Genomic DNA, 18,268 nt, shown 5'->3' on the forward strand with positions numbered 1-18,268 from the left:
AGAATGACCTTAATAGATTAGAAAGCTGGGCCAAAGCTAACAAAATAAATTTCAACACAGAGAAATGTAAGGTACTGCACTTAGGGCAGAAAAATGAAATGCACAGATATAGGATGGGGGACACCTGGCTGAACAAGACTACATGTGAAAGAGATCTGGGAGTCCAAGTAGACCACAAACTGAACATGAGTCAACAATGCGGTGCGGTAGCTAACAAGGCAAATGCAATTTTAGGTAGCATCAATAAAGCTGGAATTGGTACTGAATTATGTGGAAATATATTATGTAACTTCTTCATATATGCCACTTTGAACAGGGTTTGCTATAGAAAAGCAGCATATAAATAAACACAGTGCTGAAGTTGACAGTGCTGCACAGAGGCATAGCTGAGTGATTTTAGATACCTCAAGCAGGGTTCCAAATGCTAAGGGATCCTCATTCCTTGTGAAATGGTGCCTGTTGTGTATTTGCTTTTACAGGCACAGGAGCTCTGAAGAGAAAAGACAAAGGCTTACGCAGCCAACAAGGGTGGATAGAAGCTGGTAACAGATTACTGGGGTCCAATTATTATTGCTTATGTTTTTTTAATAGTATCTTTCTTGGTAGTGTTATCAGTTGATATTTAGCCATGGCAGCTAAAGTCGTGTCAAACCGGATTACTTCATGCATATGGATAAAGCTTAAAGACCCCATCTAGGCAGTTCTTTTAATCCTAGATTTTCACCCACAGTTTCAGCCAGAGGGCTAGCAGTGTTAGCATACAAATAAGTTTCCAACAGGGGCCTAGAAGTAGTCAGAGAGGCGGAGCTGGTGGACCTCTTTCTTTCTGCTTGGAGCTTCTCTGAGAGAAGGAGGCCATATTACCTTGCTGTTCTTTTTAGGTATTATTAATATTATCATTTTATTTACTTATATCCCACTTTTCTCTCCATACAGGGACTCAGCCCAGCAGCCTCTGTGCGGACTCCGAACTAAGGCCTATCTACATTCACAGAAGACTCCATAGAATGTGTCAACAGGGTTGACGTTTGCCTTCAAGTCATTTCTAACTTATGGCGACCTTCAGGGGTTTTCTCGAAAAGTTTCTTTAGAGGCAGAGTGACCGGCTGTCCTCCTTTTTCCAGGACGTGCCCAACATTTCAACCTTTTTCCTGTCCAGGAGGAGAGAATTTCTGTCTTAAGACTAATTCCACAATGTCCGCCATTTTGAGCATGACTGAGAAGCACCAGTTTACATTTATGTCAGTGTTTTTAGCTCTTGCCATACTTTGAAAAGGATTTGAATCCTTTGAGCCATAGTCTAGCTCTAAAACCACACCACTGAGGGTGAATTCACCCTATAATCTTATTAGAACGCCAGCTCTGCTTTCGAAAGAAGGGAGGCCTCTGCTGATGGCCTGCTTTCCTGGGTTGTATAGGTATAACCCCAGTGTTTTTTTCCCACCATTTTGTATATATCATCATTGCTGTGTGCCTTCAAGTCATTTCTGACTTGTGGCAACTGTAAGATAAACCTATCACAGGGTTTTCCTGGCAGGTTTTTTCAGAGGAGGTTTATTTTTTCCCTCCTCTAAGGCCAAGAGAGTGTGACTTGGCCAAAGACACCCAGTAGGTTTCCAAGGCCGAGCCGGGATTCGAACCCTGATCTCCCAGCATCCTCGTACATCACTTTAATCTACCACACCACATGCTGTGGAGATAGTTGTAATAATATAATAAAATGAATAAAACTTTTATTTTTATCCCGCTTTTCTGTAATAAAACAATCAAAGCGGCTAGCAACAAGTTAAAAAACATCCATATACATATCTCAATATACCCCCCTTAAAAAGAATTTAACATAATCCAGTTAAAATTAAAATATTAAAAATATCTATTAACAGTGAACATAACATGAGCGGTGTGGCAGCCTAATACATGGAGTGAGGGGGCAATCATTCTATGGCCTATATCTAATTATTTAGATATTGCTCTACATAAGAGAAAGAGATTAAAATACCTGGATTTTTATTCATGAAAGGCTTTGTAGGTTAGGAGGATGTTTGTACTTTTTTGGGGGGAATATTTTTATTAACTGGCTATAAGGAAGTCTACGATTTTAAATAGTAAAGGATCATTATTTGCTGTTATTGTTCTTGTCTTGTGCTTTCAAGTTGTTTCCAACTTATGGTGACCCTAAGACCACCATTAGCCATTTTTTTCTGGGGCTCAGAGAGTGTGACTTGGTCAAGATCTCCCAGTGGGTTTCGTTAAAGGGGATGCGAAAATGTAATTGGGGTTTCGCTTTGGAAATGTCAAAAGGTGGGAAGGATGGACAGAGATCCGATCACCTGAGGAACAAAGAACATGAGGAAAAAGCTGGCTTTGCCTATTATATAGAATACAGACATTGCAAAGTTGTCCACCCTACACAAGGTTTGCATCCTCACTGCAGAAATAATGCAAATTTGACACCACTTTGGCCGCCATGGCTCGATGCTATGGAATTCTGGGATCTGTAGTTTTGTGAGCTATTTAGCCTTTTCTGTCAGAGTGCTCTGGTGCTACAACAAACTACAAATCCCAGGGTTCCGTAGCAATGAGCCATAGCAGCTAAAGTGGTGTCAAACTGGGTTATTTCTGCAGTGCAAATGAGTCCAGATTGGACAGGTAAAGTGCCTAGCTTTTATATACATGTTTTCTACAGGATTGGAGGCTAGAATAGAACTGCTGGACCTGATCTCCTTCCCCATCACCATTCCCTTCTCCTTTTGGATCATGTCTTTTAGATTGTAAGCCTGAGGGCAGGAAACGGTCTAATTAAAAATAATAATTATAAGTCACTCTGATAGCTTCTACGGCTGAAGAGCAGGGTATAAATACCATAATAAATAAAATAAATGGAAGGAGGAATGTAAAAAAAGAGGATATCAAGGGGAATATTAACAACAAAGGCAGAAGACTCGCACAGAATAACAGTCCTGCAAGAGTCTGGGGGGAAACCTCATATTTATACAAATGAAAGCAAAAAGTTTGGGTACTGGGTATTTTTGAAGGTTGTATACATTACTATACAGTTTACCATCTAGAACCAGGAAGAAATAGATATTTTGATCCCATGCTGCAGTGCTTTTTAAGCTATCTGATACTGAAGACAAGCATTTTTCTTTTTCCAGTGTACCAGGGACATATTTGTGCCCATTAGCTCAAAATATTTATTTCTCGCTGAAAGCTCCAGGGACTGGCAGCTGACAGCTCACAGAGCAGCATGGATTGATGGACCACCATTTTGAGTAGCATTACTCTAGAGGACCATGTTGGGAGAAACGTTATGTCCCAGCTTTCTAGTAGATGCTTTCGGAATAATAATAATAATAATAATAATAATAATAATGTGAAGTTGAGGGCTTTCACAACTGGCATCCATAGTTTTCTGTGGGTTTTCTGGACTATGTGAATGCATTCTAGTAGAATTTATTCAGGATTATATTCTTCTAGATTGCAGTCACATAGCCTGGAAAACTCCCAGAATAATAATAATAATAATAATAATAATAATAATAATAATGTGTTTGTTTAGCTGAAGGGATTGGCATCTAGTATGAAAATGATCATTCTAAGATAAAAGAAATGAATTGGTGAAGAAAGAGAGAGAGACTTGTCAGCAGGACTGTTCCAAGAGCATAAGACCAAAGGAGACAACAACAATAAGAAATAAACACATAAACAAGAACAAAATAATACCATATGTTTTATAAAGGCACTCAGTGCCTTTATATCATTTCTTCATTTCTCTTTCATCAGGACATGTATGACTGAGAAATACTTACTGTATGATTCTAGTTGCTTTCAGTTGCTTCAGTATATGACTTCTTTGTACTGAGCATGTGGCTTCCTTTCTGTTGCATTTTCACTATCAGCTGACTTGCCTAAGAGGAAACAAAGACATGCTTGTATGACAGTTGTGGTGGCATTTAGCTTGTGGGTGTTGCATTATCTTGCTTGTTTACTTTTATTTTCTTTTAATGCCTAGAAAAGAAAGCCTGAGGTTCTAAAGGCCATCCATCTACAACATACAGCATAAGGTAAGCTTGCTACTGACCTCTTGTCTTGCACTGAATAGCCAAGGATTATTTTGGAGCCATTTGAATTAATGGTGCCTTTCAGTGATTGAAATATACCCATCTGGGCAGCCAAATCTTCTATAAATTGCAAGGGTGGCACAAAATTGGCAATGCCAGACTTATTCCAAAAACCATTTATATATTTGAAAAGTAAAAAAATACTATTTCACATCAGCACATATTGTTATATTCTTCATTTCTAATGGAAGCAACAAAATAGGGATTTATACAATATGTGCAAATAACCATTGGTGTTATTTGAAAGACATGTATTTACTAAGGTCTATTCTAGTCATTACCACCACTACCAATGGGAGTAGCAATAACTTGTATCTCACAGTGCCATATATTCTATCCTAATTCCTGTAAAATTATGTGAATTGTCTAAACTAGAGGAAGGAGATAAGACAATGTTTGGATCCATCCTGAAGAGCAAAAAACAGTGAATAAGGTTTCTCAGACTGATCACTGTGAGCCCACTACAATTTATGTTGGCCCTTATCACACATGAAACTGGAACTCCAATCCAGAGCTAATCCAAAGTGAAGGGGAAGCAGAGTCAATTTGAATCCAAGGCAATTCATGTGATGAATTATCACAAGTGAAGAACGAAATTGTGGTCATTCCTGAGACAAAGCGGAGTGAGTGCATATTAAATTACCTCACCAGTACATATGCGGATTCACCAATGCCAATTGGGACCCTTGTGTATGCTCAGTGGGGATCTGAATACATCGTGAACCTTTGTACTTCTGATGTGAAGAAGGGGGCCACTTCCTGGTTCCAGTTTCATATGAATGCTAGCCTCACGTGAATGATAAGGAATGTCACCTATCCCTACATGCCCTCTGCTTCATCTGAATGTATCACCGGCAAAATCATCATCATCATCATCATCATCATCATCATCATCATTATTTTGCAGTGTAAGAAAATTTTTATTAAGAATAAAAATAATAATAATATTTCCATAATAATAATAAAATTCTTTCACAGAAAAATAATCAGTTTAGAAGCTGCAGGTTTACTTGGAAGTAAATCCATTGGATCTGAAGGAGACCCATTTTGGAGGAGTGCAGAAATGACCCGATTTCCCTTATGCTCCATGCTCCCTAAAGTACTACCTCCCTAAATCCAACCCACTCTCCTTCCCTTTATAACAGTTACCTTCTCTCAGGTTGCATCCACATTGGGGAGATAATCCGGTTTGACCCCATTGTAACTATCCTGGCTCAGTGGTATAGAATTCTGGGAACTGTAGTGTCGTGAGACATTGAGCCTTCTCTGCCAGAGAGCTCTGGTGCCTCAGCAAACAAATAACTTATTATCATTATTATTATTATTTGCAGTGCTTTGTTCTCCATTATTATTATTATTATTATTATAGAAATATTATGGAGCCTCCATTCTTGAAGGAGTACCGGAAGCAAATGGAGCATAATTGCAGCGCAGCATCATGGGAAATGTGGGACCTTGGAGGTTTGGGAGGGTGTACCAGGACAGAAACAAAGTTGTATTCCACAGCAGACCAATTCGGATTGAAATGGAAGTGAGCTTGGAAACAATTGTTGTGAATTTGCATGTTACTGAATTCACAAAATTCAGGAGTCACTTTGGATTGCCTGTGGATCCTCCTTGGAACAACCCCCCATAGAAAGCAATCACTTGAGATAATAACATCATGTTTAAACGTAAATTTGCATGGTTGGACCCGCAGTGGCTTCGGATCAGAGCTGCAAAACCCTCTGTGTGATAAGGGCCATTGTCTTTGGACGAATGGTTAATTTAAACTGTAAGTGTTTTTAAAACGATTAATCTGCAAATGTTTTTAACAGTTGCTCTTAAAGAAATCACATTGCCATGATCTTAAACTTCTCTTTTAAAAATATGCCGTGACCCAAGTTTTGCACACTGGACTTTCATATCCCCTCCGTGCAAAAGTTACCATACAGGACATGCTAAAAAAAAGTCTGGATATTTACTTCCGCTTCCCCTCATCCAAGAAATCTGTCTTTGATCTATGGATGGCAAGTCTTGGTATAACAACCATGTGCCTTTCTTCCAACAGTGCTAGGACAGTCGCAGATTCAACCTGAATGGCATTTAGTAGAGCTTATTCTATTATTGTGTGCTGCTCCCTCCCAGTCTCATAAGCATGTGACTAAAGGCAGACTCCACAGCTTCAGCTTCATCCAGCGTTTTTCTCCTTCTCTTCTCACCCTACATTTTTTCCACAGCCTGATTAAAAAAAAAAAATTGGAGAATCTTCTATTTCAATTCTTTTTCTCATTTTCATTGCCTTAACAAAAGTTTACTTTAATTTGGATTATGGATGTTTCTTATGCACCGCTATAGCTTTGTTTGCTTTTTCAGATACTTTTGAGAATGCATATTCTATTGGGGGGGGGGGTTATACAGTTGTCCCTCCACATTCACTGGGGTTAGGGGTGAAGGATCCCCATAATGTAGAAAACCTCCAAATGAAAAAAAAAACCACAATTTTCCTAAGAAAAAAACCTCTCTAGGAATTTTCAGTTCCTACAATGCAACTGTATGGTCAACATACTAGGAATTCTGGGTTCCCCAGGTCAATAATCATTAATTAAAAATCAAATAATCAAATTCAATAATCAGTAATTTAAAAACTAACTGCCAAGAACTTGTTTGCACTGGCCCAGATACTCTGTGGGCAGCTCAGAGTATCCTGTTCCCCAGAGCTGCTCTGACCTGTTACCTGGTCTTCCGGTCCTGTGCCATGAGAGCTGTCTGCACACATGTCCCGCTGAGCAGCCTGGCACATTCACTACAGCCATGGGTTACTTGCTTCTGTAGTCAGAACGAGGCACTCAATGACACTCTAAGGGGTGGGAGAGACAGGTGGAAAGAAGTGGCTTCCAAACACTTTGGAGGTGTGCCGTTTACATGACGCGTGCTCCGAAGCAGCTGAAAGCTGCACCAAGGCTGTGCTCTGGTCCTTTGGACCGGAGCAATAAGGAACCAGGATAATCTGGCTCCTGGAACCACCAGTCAGCCCTCCTGAGCATGGCCTGCTTTTGGAATAGGCCATGCGTTCAGCAGGGTTTGGACCCACTTCTGGCTGGAGCGGACTCAGGCCACTCTTTTGCACCCATCTCTTCCAGCCCTAAGAGTCAGAAACAAGAGTTGGGACACCAGCTAAAGCAGTGAAAAAGCTCTGTTGGTTATCTAAGACAAATACGGGGTTCCTTATTCTGTAAAATGGAATGCACCCTTTCCAGAATATACCCAAAGTGTTTTATCACTGCTGTATTGTTTACAGCAGCTACTCCAAGAAAGAGCCCTGGTGGCACAGTGGTTAAATGCCTGTACTGCAGCCACTCACTCACAAACCATAAAATTGTGAGTTCAATCCCAGCCAAAGGGGCTCAAGCTCGACTCAGGCTTGCATCTTTCTGTAGATTGCTAAAATGAGTACCCAGCTTGTTGGGGACAATTAGCTTACCCTTTGTAAACTGCTTAGGGATATACTGCACTGATAAGCAGTATAGAAATGTACTTGCTGTTGCTATTGCTATTGCTACTTCTAAATGAATTCTTCACCAAAGGATTACCTGTTATTGAATACTGAAATTATTTTGTGCAAGCTATGGAAGTTTATTTTGTTCATTTGCTGAAATGAAACTATATTGATTTCTAGTTCTAGATATTACAGCTGTGCCAAAAAGAGTTAGTGTACTCTTCTACTTCTAGAAAAGGCTGGTCACAGTGAACACTAGAAAAGGTATAGTTCTAGTTACATTTCATTTCTATTTGTATTATAGTAATAGTATATTAAAGAGGTTATAAGTACAGTCGGCCCTCCTTATCCATAGATATTTTATCCACAGATTCAAGCATCCATGGCTTGAAAATATTCCAGAAATATAAATTCCAAATAGCAAACCTTGATTTTGCAATTTTATACAACCATTTTATTATGCCACTGTATTTAATGGAACTTGTGCATCCACAGATTTTGTTATCCACGGGGGTTCTGGAACCAAACCCCAGGGGATAACAAGTACTCATGGGCTATTTCATTTTATGTATATGACACCTTTCTCCCAGCATTGGAGCCAAGGCAGTTTACAGAAGGCTAAACAAGATAAGCTAAAAACCTGGTAATAAAAAAGGTAAAACATCATTAAATTAATTATCACATTAAAACACCATTACATTTTTATAAAAAAATAAAAACATTTAGAAACACAATAATACATTTAAATATACAACATATCCACCCCATAAAAAGGCCTCCTATATCCAGTTAATCATTATGGCGTTTGTGTCCAGGCAATATCCCTAGGGAAGCAGTGCCAAAGTCTGGGAGGAGCCACCAAGAAGCCACCATGTTCTCACCAGAGGGGTCTGTGATGGTTGTGAGACCAAAGTCCAAAACACACTGCAGAAATAATCCAATTTGAGATTTCTTTAGCTGCCCTAGCTCAATGCTAGGAATTCTGGAAACTGTAGTTTTGTGAGACAGCCTTCTCTGTCAGAGAGCTCTGGGACAACAATAAACTATAATGCCCAAGATTCCCTAGCACTGAACCAGAGCATTTAAAGCAGTCTCAAACTGGATTATTTATGCAGTGTATTTTGGACTCAAGAAAAAGTGCCCCTCCCCGCCCCGATATCAACTCTGTCAGGTTTGTATAAGAAGATACGATCTTTCAGACCATATTGGACTTTATAGGTCATAACCTCCATTTTGAATTTGGAATTTAACTGGTGGCCAATGAAACTTTGGACCCAGTCAATATTATGCTATACCTAGAGTGTGTTACTGTAGTGGAAAGGGAATGTAATGAAAGCATGTGCCATGGTAGCCAAGTCTGACTTCTCATTCAGGCAATGAATTTACTAGTCTTAACTGTGCAAATGCACTCCTCAGCATTGCTGAAACCTGGATATCAAGGCTCAGGCTTCAGTCCATGAATATGCCCAAGCTGCAAATGTGAGATTTCATGCAGTATAATCGTAAATGAACTGAAGTTTGTTCTCCTTATCCAATCGATTATTAATGGCAGAGACTGTTACAATACTGAAACAACTTTCTTGGAATTAATTGGGAAGGAGAAATTGAGTTGGCATATTGTTGACACAAAATTCTAGATAACCTCTCCATCAGTTTCATGTATATGTGAAACAAATATGTCAGATGGAATCAAGCTCTAAAGGACCCCACAGCCAACAACCATGGAATCAGGCAGGAATCCCCCCGCATCACCTTCTGAGTTTGCCCCTTCAAGCAAGACCCGAACCAATGCAGAGCAATGCCCCCAGGAGTCGCATCCCAGATGGGGTCCCAAAAGGATATGATATTTAATGGTATCTAAGCCACTGAGACTTCCTGCAGAACTAATAGGGCACTATTCCTGACATATGTCATCCACTTAGGAAATTAAAACAGTCTCTGTCCCATAGCCAGGCCTGAAACCAAACTGAAATGGATCTAGATACAATCAACTTCTGATGAATCTGAATCTGCACCACTGCATATGATGAAGTAGATGATGCTGGTCATGATCAAAGTGCTGTTCATGACCTATAAAGCCCTATACTGCTTAGGTCCAGATTATTTGAGAGACCATATCTCTCCACACAAACGACCTAGAGTCCTAAGATCCTCAGGAGAAGGCTTTCCCTTGGTCCCACCACCATCCCAGGCTCGTTTGGTGAGGACACAAGATACAGCCTTCTCAGTGGCTGCTCCCAGCCTGTGGAACTATCTTCCCCAGGAGGCTAGGCTGGCTCCCTCCCTGCTGGCCTTTCAGCCAGCAAGCAAAAACATTTTTATTCCAGCAAGCTTTTTAAATCATGCAGGCCTGGTTTCATTTGGGGGGGGGGTGTTTGGTTCGTTTAGATTATTTTGTAACCTTGTATGTTTTAAATTTTGTATGTTTAAAAAAATTAACTTTTTACTGTTTTAATTAGACTATTTAATTGTTTTTTAAAATGATGTTTTAATGTGTTTTTATATTGTGAGCCACCTTGGGTCCCTTTTTGGGAGAAAGGCGTGACTAAAATAAAATAAAATAAATAATAAGGGGCCTTTGAAATTCTTATGAATGATTACGCAGGAATTCCCAAAACAGTGAGGATTAATGCTTTTCTCTTAATGAAAAATAATGGTTGACTATAGCTAGTTGCGTTAAATATTTATTTCTTCAGCCCAGGCATGCCTGTTCTTGTGTCTTTGAATGCAGTCTTGCATCCTGAAAGCAAAAGTAATAGAGGAAGCTATCTTTTTCTACCCTCTAAGGCAACTAGTAAATATCAGAAATACCTGTCAGATACTATTGCATGTTGAATCCTGGATGCCTTTACAGCTTGAGCCTCAACAAACAAGGTTTTATAACTTTTAAAAAAATATTTTTAAACATGGGTGTCTGCCAGATTTCATTCTCTTCATGTCAGAGACTGTTATATATTTTCAGGTTTCAAAGTTTGATATTAATGATTTTATTTGTGAAACTTTCTTTTAGAGTTCTTTGTTTAGAAATCTTTTTCTAAAGATGTCTGTATCTGAACTTTCTGAATTAACTTCCTGATTTTTATTATTAGGTACAACATGAATTGTGCCTGTCTCTTGTGGGGACTGATTTGGTTCATCATATTCTTCTACCTTGCATGGCCCATAAGCATTCTCTTAGGAGGACTATATGGATTAATCGCTCCTCTTACAACTTTGATAGGTCTAGATGATGTTGGTGATATTTTATTGAAGGGAGTAAACCTGGGTAGGGAGTGTGCTAAGAACGTACGCAAGGGAAAGCCTCTGTGTTAATAATGAAGACTAACAAGCAATATTTTGTGTCGAGTAAAAGGTTTTATATTTGTTTACAGATATATATATATATATATATATATATATATATATATATATATATAAAAATGTTTCAGACTTTATAGAATATATGATTTACATCTGGCATTGTATTGGAAATTGCCATTGCTGTGTTGATCATTTCTCTAAGCTAATGCACTGAAACTGAATCAAGGTTTTGTTAGATCTGTGTTAGAATAGAATGGCATGTTATTAAACTATAAAAATTCAAGACCTGCTTGCTACATCTATAGTCTGCAAATAAGTAATCCAGATCTTTCCTGACAATGTTCTGCTCCTTCCAATAGGGAAAACTCATTTTCTGATTTTTGCTTTGTTGTATGAATTAATTACAGTTCAGAGCTGAGTTGCTTCTTGAAAGCCAGTATTTCATTTTTGCATTCAGTTACTATATTGTAAATTAATCTGAAGTAAAACTTCATTGTTTATAGTTAAATTTGCTGTGAATATACTATGGAAGCCATTATTTTGTATGGGTTTTCTATGATACCTTAATATGTCATTTATAATAAATGCATAATAAAAGTACTTCAACCTGATGTTTGTTAACTATGCCTTTAAAATTGGTCTCGTTGCCATCGAGGACCAGTGTCTTCTTCAGATCAGGGTAAAAAAATTAATTGTCTCTTATCTTCACTGCAGGGAAAGATAATCAGCTGGCCTGAGGGAACCCCAATATTTGCAGAATAGATGCACCCTAAGCTATTTACACTGATAACTTAGGGGCCATTCAGACTACACTTTACCCTGAATCAGGAATCGATTCTTGCACATGAAGTTCATATTTGCCCTGAATCTCTCACTATTGATTTTGAGGCATGCACAACCGTTTCGTGACAAATGCCCCTTGGCGCGCGTCATTTGGAATCGAGGAAAAAACCCAGGTTCTGCGAATATGAACTTGCCTCCGATCATGATTTAGGTAAGAGGGAGGGCAGAGGGCGAGCAATCCCTCCCCTTCATTGGAGAAGGAAGAAGAGGAGGAGGAAAGAGCCGGAGGAAGGATGGAAAAAAGGGGAATCAAGGTGACTGGAAGCAAAAAAGGGGGATCGGAGTGTCAGGAGGCAAAAAAAGGCGAATCGGCGTGACTGACGGGAGATGCAAAGGACAGTCAGAGGGAGGGCAGGGGGGGGGACTGGAGAAAGTGACGGAGGAGGAGGAGAATGAAGGAGCCGGGGGAAAGAAGGAGGCCATGGAGGTCATTCTATAATGGAGCAGGAGGAGGAGAAGGAAGATGCAGGATGAAAGGTCAATTCAGGGCAGGTCAGAGGAAGGCCACAGGACGGAGCAAGCCTCCCTCTTGCACCAGGGAACTTCCTCGTTTCCCAAGGGAAAACGAGCTGCAGAGCGAAGAGGAAGGAGCCTCTCTCCCTTTTGATTTTTGATTTTTGACAGTCTATGTGCATTATTTTTTGGGTGACATAGATGTGTGTGTGCCTGTGCTACTTTCATTTCCTCTTGCTCCTGGAACAGCACCTTAGAAGAGGCTATATTATTATTATTACTATTATTATTACTACTACTACTATTTGTGTTATATGCAGATGCTACAATTAGAATGCCTGCACTACATTTCCCTTTCATTTCCTCTTGCTCCTGGAATTATTTGTTTAAAATGCGAATGCTACAATGCCAATGTTACAAATGTTTCCCTTTCAATTTTGCACATTGATACTTATTGAATGCTTTTGCTTTTGCTACACACAAGACACACACCGGAGGTTTTGATAACATCTGCGCAGTCTGCCCGCCAGTTTTTTTAAAAAAGGAGGCAGGAAGCCCCCGTCCGCTTAGCCAATGGCTGCAAGAAACATCACCTTTTACTAAAGCGGAACTAATTTGATTGACAGCAAAGGATCCTTCCTTTTAAACTGGGTAAAGAGCTGCAATGGTGTTCCGGGGCTAAATAACCCAATTAAGGTATTTATAGTTGGCACTTGCTTCCGGAGGCATTTGAGAGGAGGGCCCCTGATTGTACCCAGTTCCCTCCAGCGCAAATGTGCCAGTCTGAATGGGCCCTTAGGGTGCATCTACACTGTAGATGTAATGCATTTTGACACCACTTTGACTGACATGGCTCCATCCTACAGAACCCTGGGATGTGTAGTTTTGTGAGGTACCAGAACATTTTGGCAAAGAAGGACAAAGAACTTATAAAACTATAAATCCCATAATTCTATAGGATGGAGCTACAATACTCCAAAGCAGTAGCAAACTGCATCATTTCTACAGTGTAGATGCACCCATGATGAAGTTAACCACCTGCTTAGAAATAGAACAAATAGAGATAGGTTATGCATGGATTACACAAAAAAGGAAGAAGGAACCCCCATTCCTATGACTGCATTTCCAATGAGGCTCAAGCAAGGAATCGGCCCCTCTAATTAATTTAGCCATTTTTACATTGCAGAAACAAAACCACTATCCCTGGTTCTTTAGGCTTAAACAGCACATTACTCCCAGCTACATAACAGATTTTCTCAAATACAGTATGTCATTTTCTTACCAACTACATCTGCAGAGGCATCAATATGGAGTGGAAATCTGGTTTGGTATGAAAGGCTTCTTTGGCTGCATCCACACTGTAGAAATAATGCAGTTCAATGCTGCTTTAACTGCTATGGCTCCATGCAATGGAATTCTGGGATTTATAGTTTGGTGGGGGTACCAGAGCTCTCTGACAGGGAAAGCAAAATATTTCAAAAACTACAAATCCCAGAATTCCATAGCATGGAGCCATGACATCTTAAGTGGTGTCGAACTGCATCATTTCTGCAGTGCAGATGAGCCCTTTGTTTCGTATCTGGTTGTTTTTATCCTGAGTTCCTTACCATCACCATCACCATCCCCCAAAAAGGTACTGGTGCCTGAGTTATTCTTCTCCAGGTTGTACTGCAGTGCCTGCATTTGGTTAAAAAGTAAAGGTAGCCTATAAGTAACAAATCCTTATATGCATTTTGGGGCTTAATGAAATGTAGACTTGTCATGATACAACAATATTTGTACCCATTTGAAAGTTCCATACATTCCTATCAGCATCATAGAATGTTAAACAGAATAGTTGATATAACCTTGTGGACATACCACAATGTCTTACAATGCAGAAGTGGCTTTACTCATTGCTACCTTCTAACATCAGAATAAAGAGTAAAACCAACTATAGTGGGCCCTCCAGATTCACTGGAATTAGGGGCTCAGGACCGCTGTGAAAATGGAAAAACTAGTGCTTTCTTATTTGTGGTTTTTTAACCTGAGAGAATACCTCTCTAGGAATCTAGAGCAACTCTATGGCCAACACAGGGAAAACAAGCTCAGGTTGAATCCAGAGAAAACGGAGGTACTTGCGATAGGAACGTCTGGGCCAAGTGGGGAGATTTGTCAACCTGTCCAGAATGGGGTCATACTTCCCCTAAAGGACGAAGTCCGCAGTTTGGGAGTGCTCCTAGACTCGTCTCTACAGTTAACATCGCATGTGGAGGCAGTGGCCAGGAGTGCTTGGTACCAACTTCAGTTGATACGCCAGCTGCACCCCTACCTGACTCGGAGAGACCTTGAAGCAGTGGTGCACGCACTGGTGACCTCTCGTTTAGATTTCTGCAATGCGCTCTACATGGGGCTACCTTTGTACCAAGTTCGGAAGCTTCAGTTAATCCAAAATGCTGCAGCCAGATTGGTCACGGGAACATCAAGATCAGACCATATTACACCAATACTAAAATCTTTACACTGGCTACCTATTAGCTTCCGGGCGCAATACAAAGTGTTGGTCGTCACCTTTAAAGCCCTACATGGCTTGGGCCTCAGTTACTTAAGGGAACGCCTCTCCCTACACAATCCGCCCCACACACTCAGAACTTCAGGGAAGAAATTGCTGGAATACAAAAAAACCAAATTGGTCACTACTTCCCAAAAAGCATTTACAGCTGCGGTCCCAAAATTATGGAACAACCTGCCAGAAGAGATCCATCTTATTACATCATTAGAAGCCTTTAAGAAGGCATTAAAGACAGATCTCTTCCAGTGGGCATATCCACCCGACCTGCTATAGTTGATGATTCCCATCCCGATTTGATTATATGGAAAAACAGATAACAATAATAATAATAATAATAATAATAATATTTATTTGTATACCGCCCTATGGGAAACCAATCCGGGTGGTTGACAACAGTAAAATATAAAATACAACAATTAAAAACACTTTATCCCTCCCCCCCCTTAAGACAGTATTAAACAGTATAACATATTAAAAACACAATATCAAAGCATAAAAACAACAATTACAAACTAAAACCCCTGATATCCCTCTGTTGATCCTCAACCATCACTAAGATGGGGCCACGGGAGGAATGAGGGAATCAGGGAACCTGGGCCGGGATGGTTAATCTGGAAAGGCCTGCCAGAAGAGATCCGTCTTGACAGCTTTTTTAAAGCTGTCTAATGATGTCAACTGACGGATCTCATCTGGCAGGTCGTTCCAGAGTTTGGGGGCGACAGCAGAGAATGCCCTCTGGGAGGTCGCTGCAAGCCTAGATTTTAGAGGCTGCAGTAAGTTCTTCCCAGAGGACCGGAGAGCGTGGGGAGGATTGTACGGGAGGAGGCGGTCCCTGAGATAGCTTGGACCCAAGCCGTTTAGGGCTTTAAAGGTGATAACCAACACCTTGTACTGGGCCCGGAAGCTGATAGGCAGCCAGTGGAGGGACCTCAAAACCGGAGTAATGTGGTCCCTCCTAGATGTTCCTGAGACAAGCCTGGCTGCCATGTTTTGAACCAGCTGTAATTTCCGAGTCAAGCACAGGGGTAGCCCCATGTAGAGCGCATTACAGAAGTCAAGGCGTGAGGTTACCAGCACGTGCACAACCGTCTTGAGATCCCTTACTTCCAGAAAAGGGCGCAGCTGGCGTATCAGCTGAAGCTGATAACAGGTACTCCTGACTGTCGCATTTACCTGATTTGTCATCAGGAGCAACGAGTCAAGGAGCACCCCCAGACTGCGAACACAGTCACTGGAGGAGAGTGTGACCCCATCCAGGGCTGGAGGTTGCAACCCAATTCTTGGTTTCGGGGCCGCTACCATGAGCACCTCCGTCTTGTCTGGATTCAGTTTCAGTCTGTTTTTCCTCATCCATCCCATTACTGCCTGAAGACATTCAATGAGAGAAGAGATGCCATCAGAATTCGAGGCCGACGAATGAGACACGGAGAAATAGATTTGGGTGTCATCAGCGTACTGATAACACCCAGCACCATGACTCCGTATTATCTCACCCAGCGGCTTCATATAGATGTTAAATAACATCGGGGACAAAATAGCCCCCTGAGGAACCCCACAAGTGAGGTACCTCTTACTGGAGCTACAGTCCCCGAGTAGCACCCTCTGAGACCTGCCCGAGAGGAAGGACCGGAACCACTGCAAAGTAGTGCCCCCGATACCTAACCCCCTCAGGCGGTCTAAGAGGATGCCGTGATCTATAGTATCGAAAGCCGCTGAGAGGTCTAAGAGCACCAACAGGGTCACACTCCCCCTGTCAATGCTCAGACGCAGATCGTCGGTCAAGGCAACCATGGCAGTCTCAACCCCAAAGCCTGTCCTAAAGCCGGTTTGAAATGGGTCTAGATAATCGGTTTCATCCAAGACAGCTTGGAGCTGAAGGGCAACCGCCTCTCGATCACCTTGCTCAAAAATGGCAGCAATGACACCGGCCTATAATTTTTCATATCCAGGGGGTCTAGGGAAGGTTTTTTCAGGAGTGGCCTAACCGCCGCTTCCTTTAAACAAGATGGAATATGTCCTTCCCTGAAGGATGCACCGATGATATCCGTAAGGAATCTCATCAATGCATCCCCCCCCTGGACGGCCAGCCATGATGGGCAAGGGTCGAGAGGGCAAGTTGTCTTCCTCACCTTACCAAGCAGCTTGTCCACGTCATCAGTACTCACAGATTGGAACTGATCCAGTATGACTACATCGGTGGAGTCACTGGACGCCTCACCTGTCGACTCTGTTTCAACGGTGGCATCTAGGTCGGCTCTTATCTGAGAGATTTTGTCTGCAAAGAAGTTGTTAAATGCGTCACAGCAGGCCGTCGTTGGGTTAAGTAAGGGATTTGGCGCAGGGGGCACCTGCGTCATTTCCCTCACCACCTTAAACAGCTCTGCTGGACGGGACTCTGCAGACGCAATACGTGCAGAGGAGAAGGCTCTCTGCTGCACGCATTGCCTCCCGATAGGAACGAAGAAAGTTCCTATGGCGAGTTCTGTCGGATAAGAGTCGAGTCTTCCGCCACCTGCACTCTAGCTGTCGTCCAAACCGCTTCATCTTCCTCAGCTCTGGCGTGAACCAGGGCCTCCGATTTGGGGCGGGATGGCAAGGGCGCTTGGGAGCGATCGTGTCGATAGCCCTGTTAAGATCGGTGTTCCAGGTATTGACCAGAGCATCGACAGGATCACCGGCATTCCCAACCAGTAAACCCTCTAAGGCTGTCTGGAATCCAATGGGCTCCATCAGCCTTCGAGGGCGGACCATTCTAATGGGTCCGCCACCCCCGGTGGGGCAGATATTGGCTCTAAGTTTCGTCTTGACCAGGAAGTGATCCGTCCATGACAATGCGGAGGTACTTACCACCTCCACCCACGGATATTCCTGTTCCGTACTGAAGACCGCATCGAGTGAATGACCTGCACAATGTGTGGGCCCTTTGACCAATTGGGATAGGCCCATGTTTGTCATGGTCTCCATGAACTCCCGAGCCGCACCTGTTAAACTGGTCTCGAGCGGGATGTTGAAGTCCCCCAGAACTAAAAGTCTGGGGGTCTCCAACAACAGCTCAGAGACCAGCTGTGTCAGCTCGGTCAGGGAGTCTGCTAGACAACAGGGTGGCCGGTAGACTAGCAAAATCCCCAAACTATCCCTGGTCTTCAGGCTAAGGTACATACACTCGAAATGGACTGTGTTCCGGACAGGTATCCTGGCCAAGGTCAGATGGTTCTTATAGACTAGAGCCACTCCGCCCCCCCCGCCTACTTCCCCTCACCTGCTCACTGACAGAGTACCCAGCTGGGAGGGCCTGCGCCCATATGGCAGTGCTATCCTCTCCCAGCCAGGTCTCTGTGAAGCAAGCCAGGTCGGCATCTTCATCCAGGAGGAGGTCCTGGATGATATGGGTCTTGTTTTTTACCGACCTGGCATTGCAAAGGAGCAGAGTGAGGTTCTGTGGAATGGTTGGTCTGCTCTCCAAGCCATTCTGAGAAACAGAGGGAACTGAAGACGGGATAGCTTTCAGACAGCGATCCCGTC

The 18,268-nt window shown here is 42.1% G+C and overlaps 1 long non-coding RNA gene across 1 annotated transcript; it reads left to right on the forward strand.

Moving 5' to 3' along the window:
• The first annotated feature begins 795 nt into the window (after positions 1-795).
• Positions 796-11,467, forward strand: LOC149314866 (uncharacterized). Its single transcript, XR_016280978.1, has 4 exons — positions 796-881; positions 4,013-4,064; positions 7,780-7,863; positions 10,689-11,467. It is a non-coding gene; the product is annotated as an uncharacterized LOC149314866 (long non-coding RNA).
• Positions 11,468-18,268: the final 6,801 nt, after the last annotated feature.

Source organism: Sceloporus occidentalis, unplaced genomic scaffold (genome assembly GCF_023333645.1).
Source record: "Sceloporus occidentalis isolate IW3139 unplaced genomic scaffold, rSceOcc1.0.p SCAF_4, whole genome shotgun sequence".
Taxonomy (NCBI): Eukaryota; Metazoa; Chordata; class Lepidosauria; order Squamata; family Phrynosomatidae; genus Sceloporus; species Sceloporus occidentalis.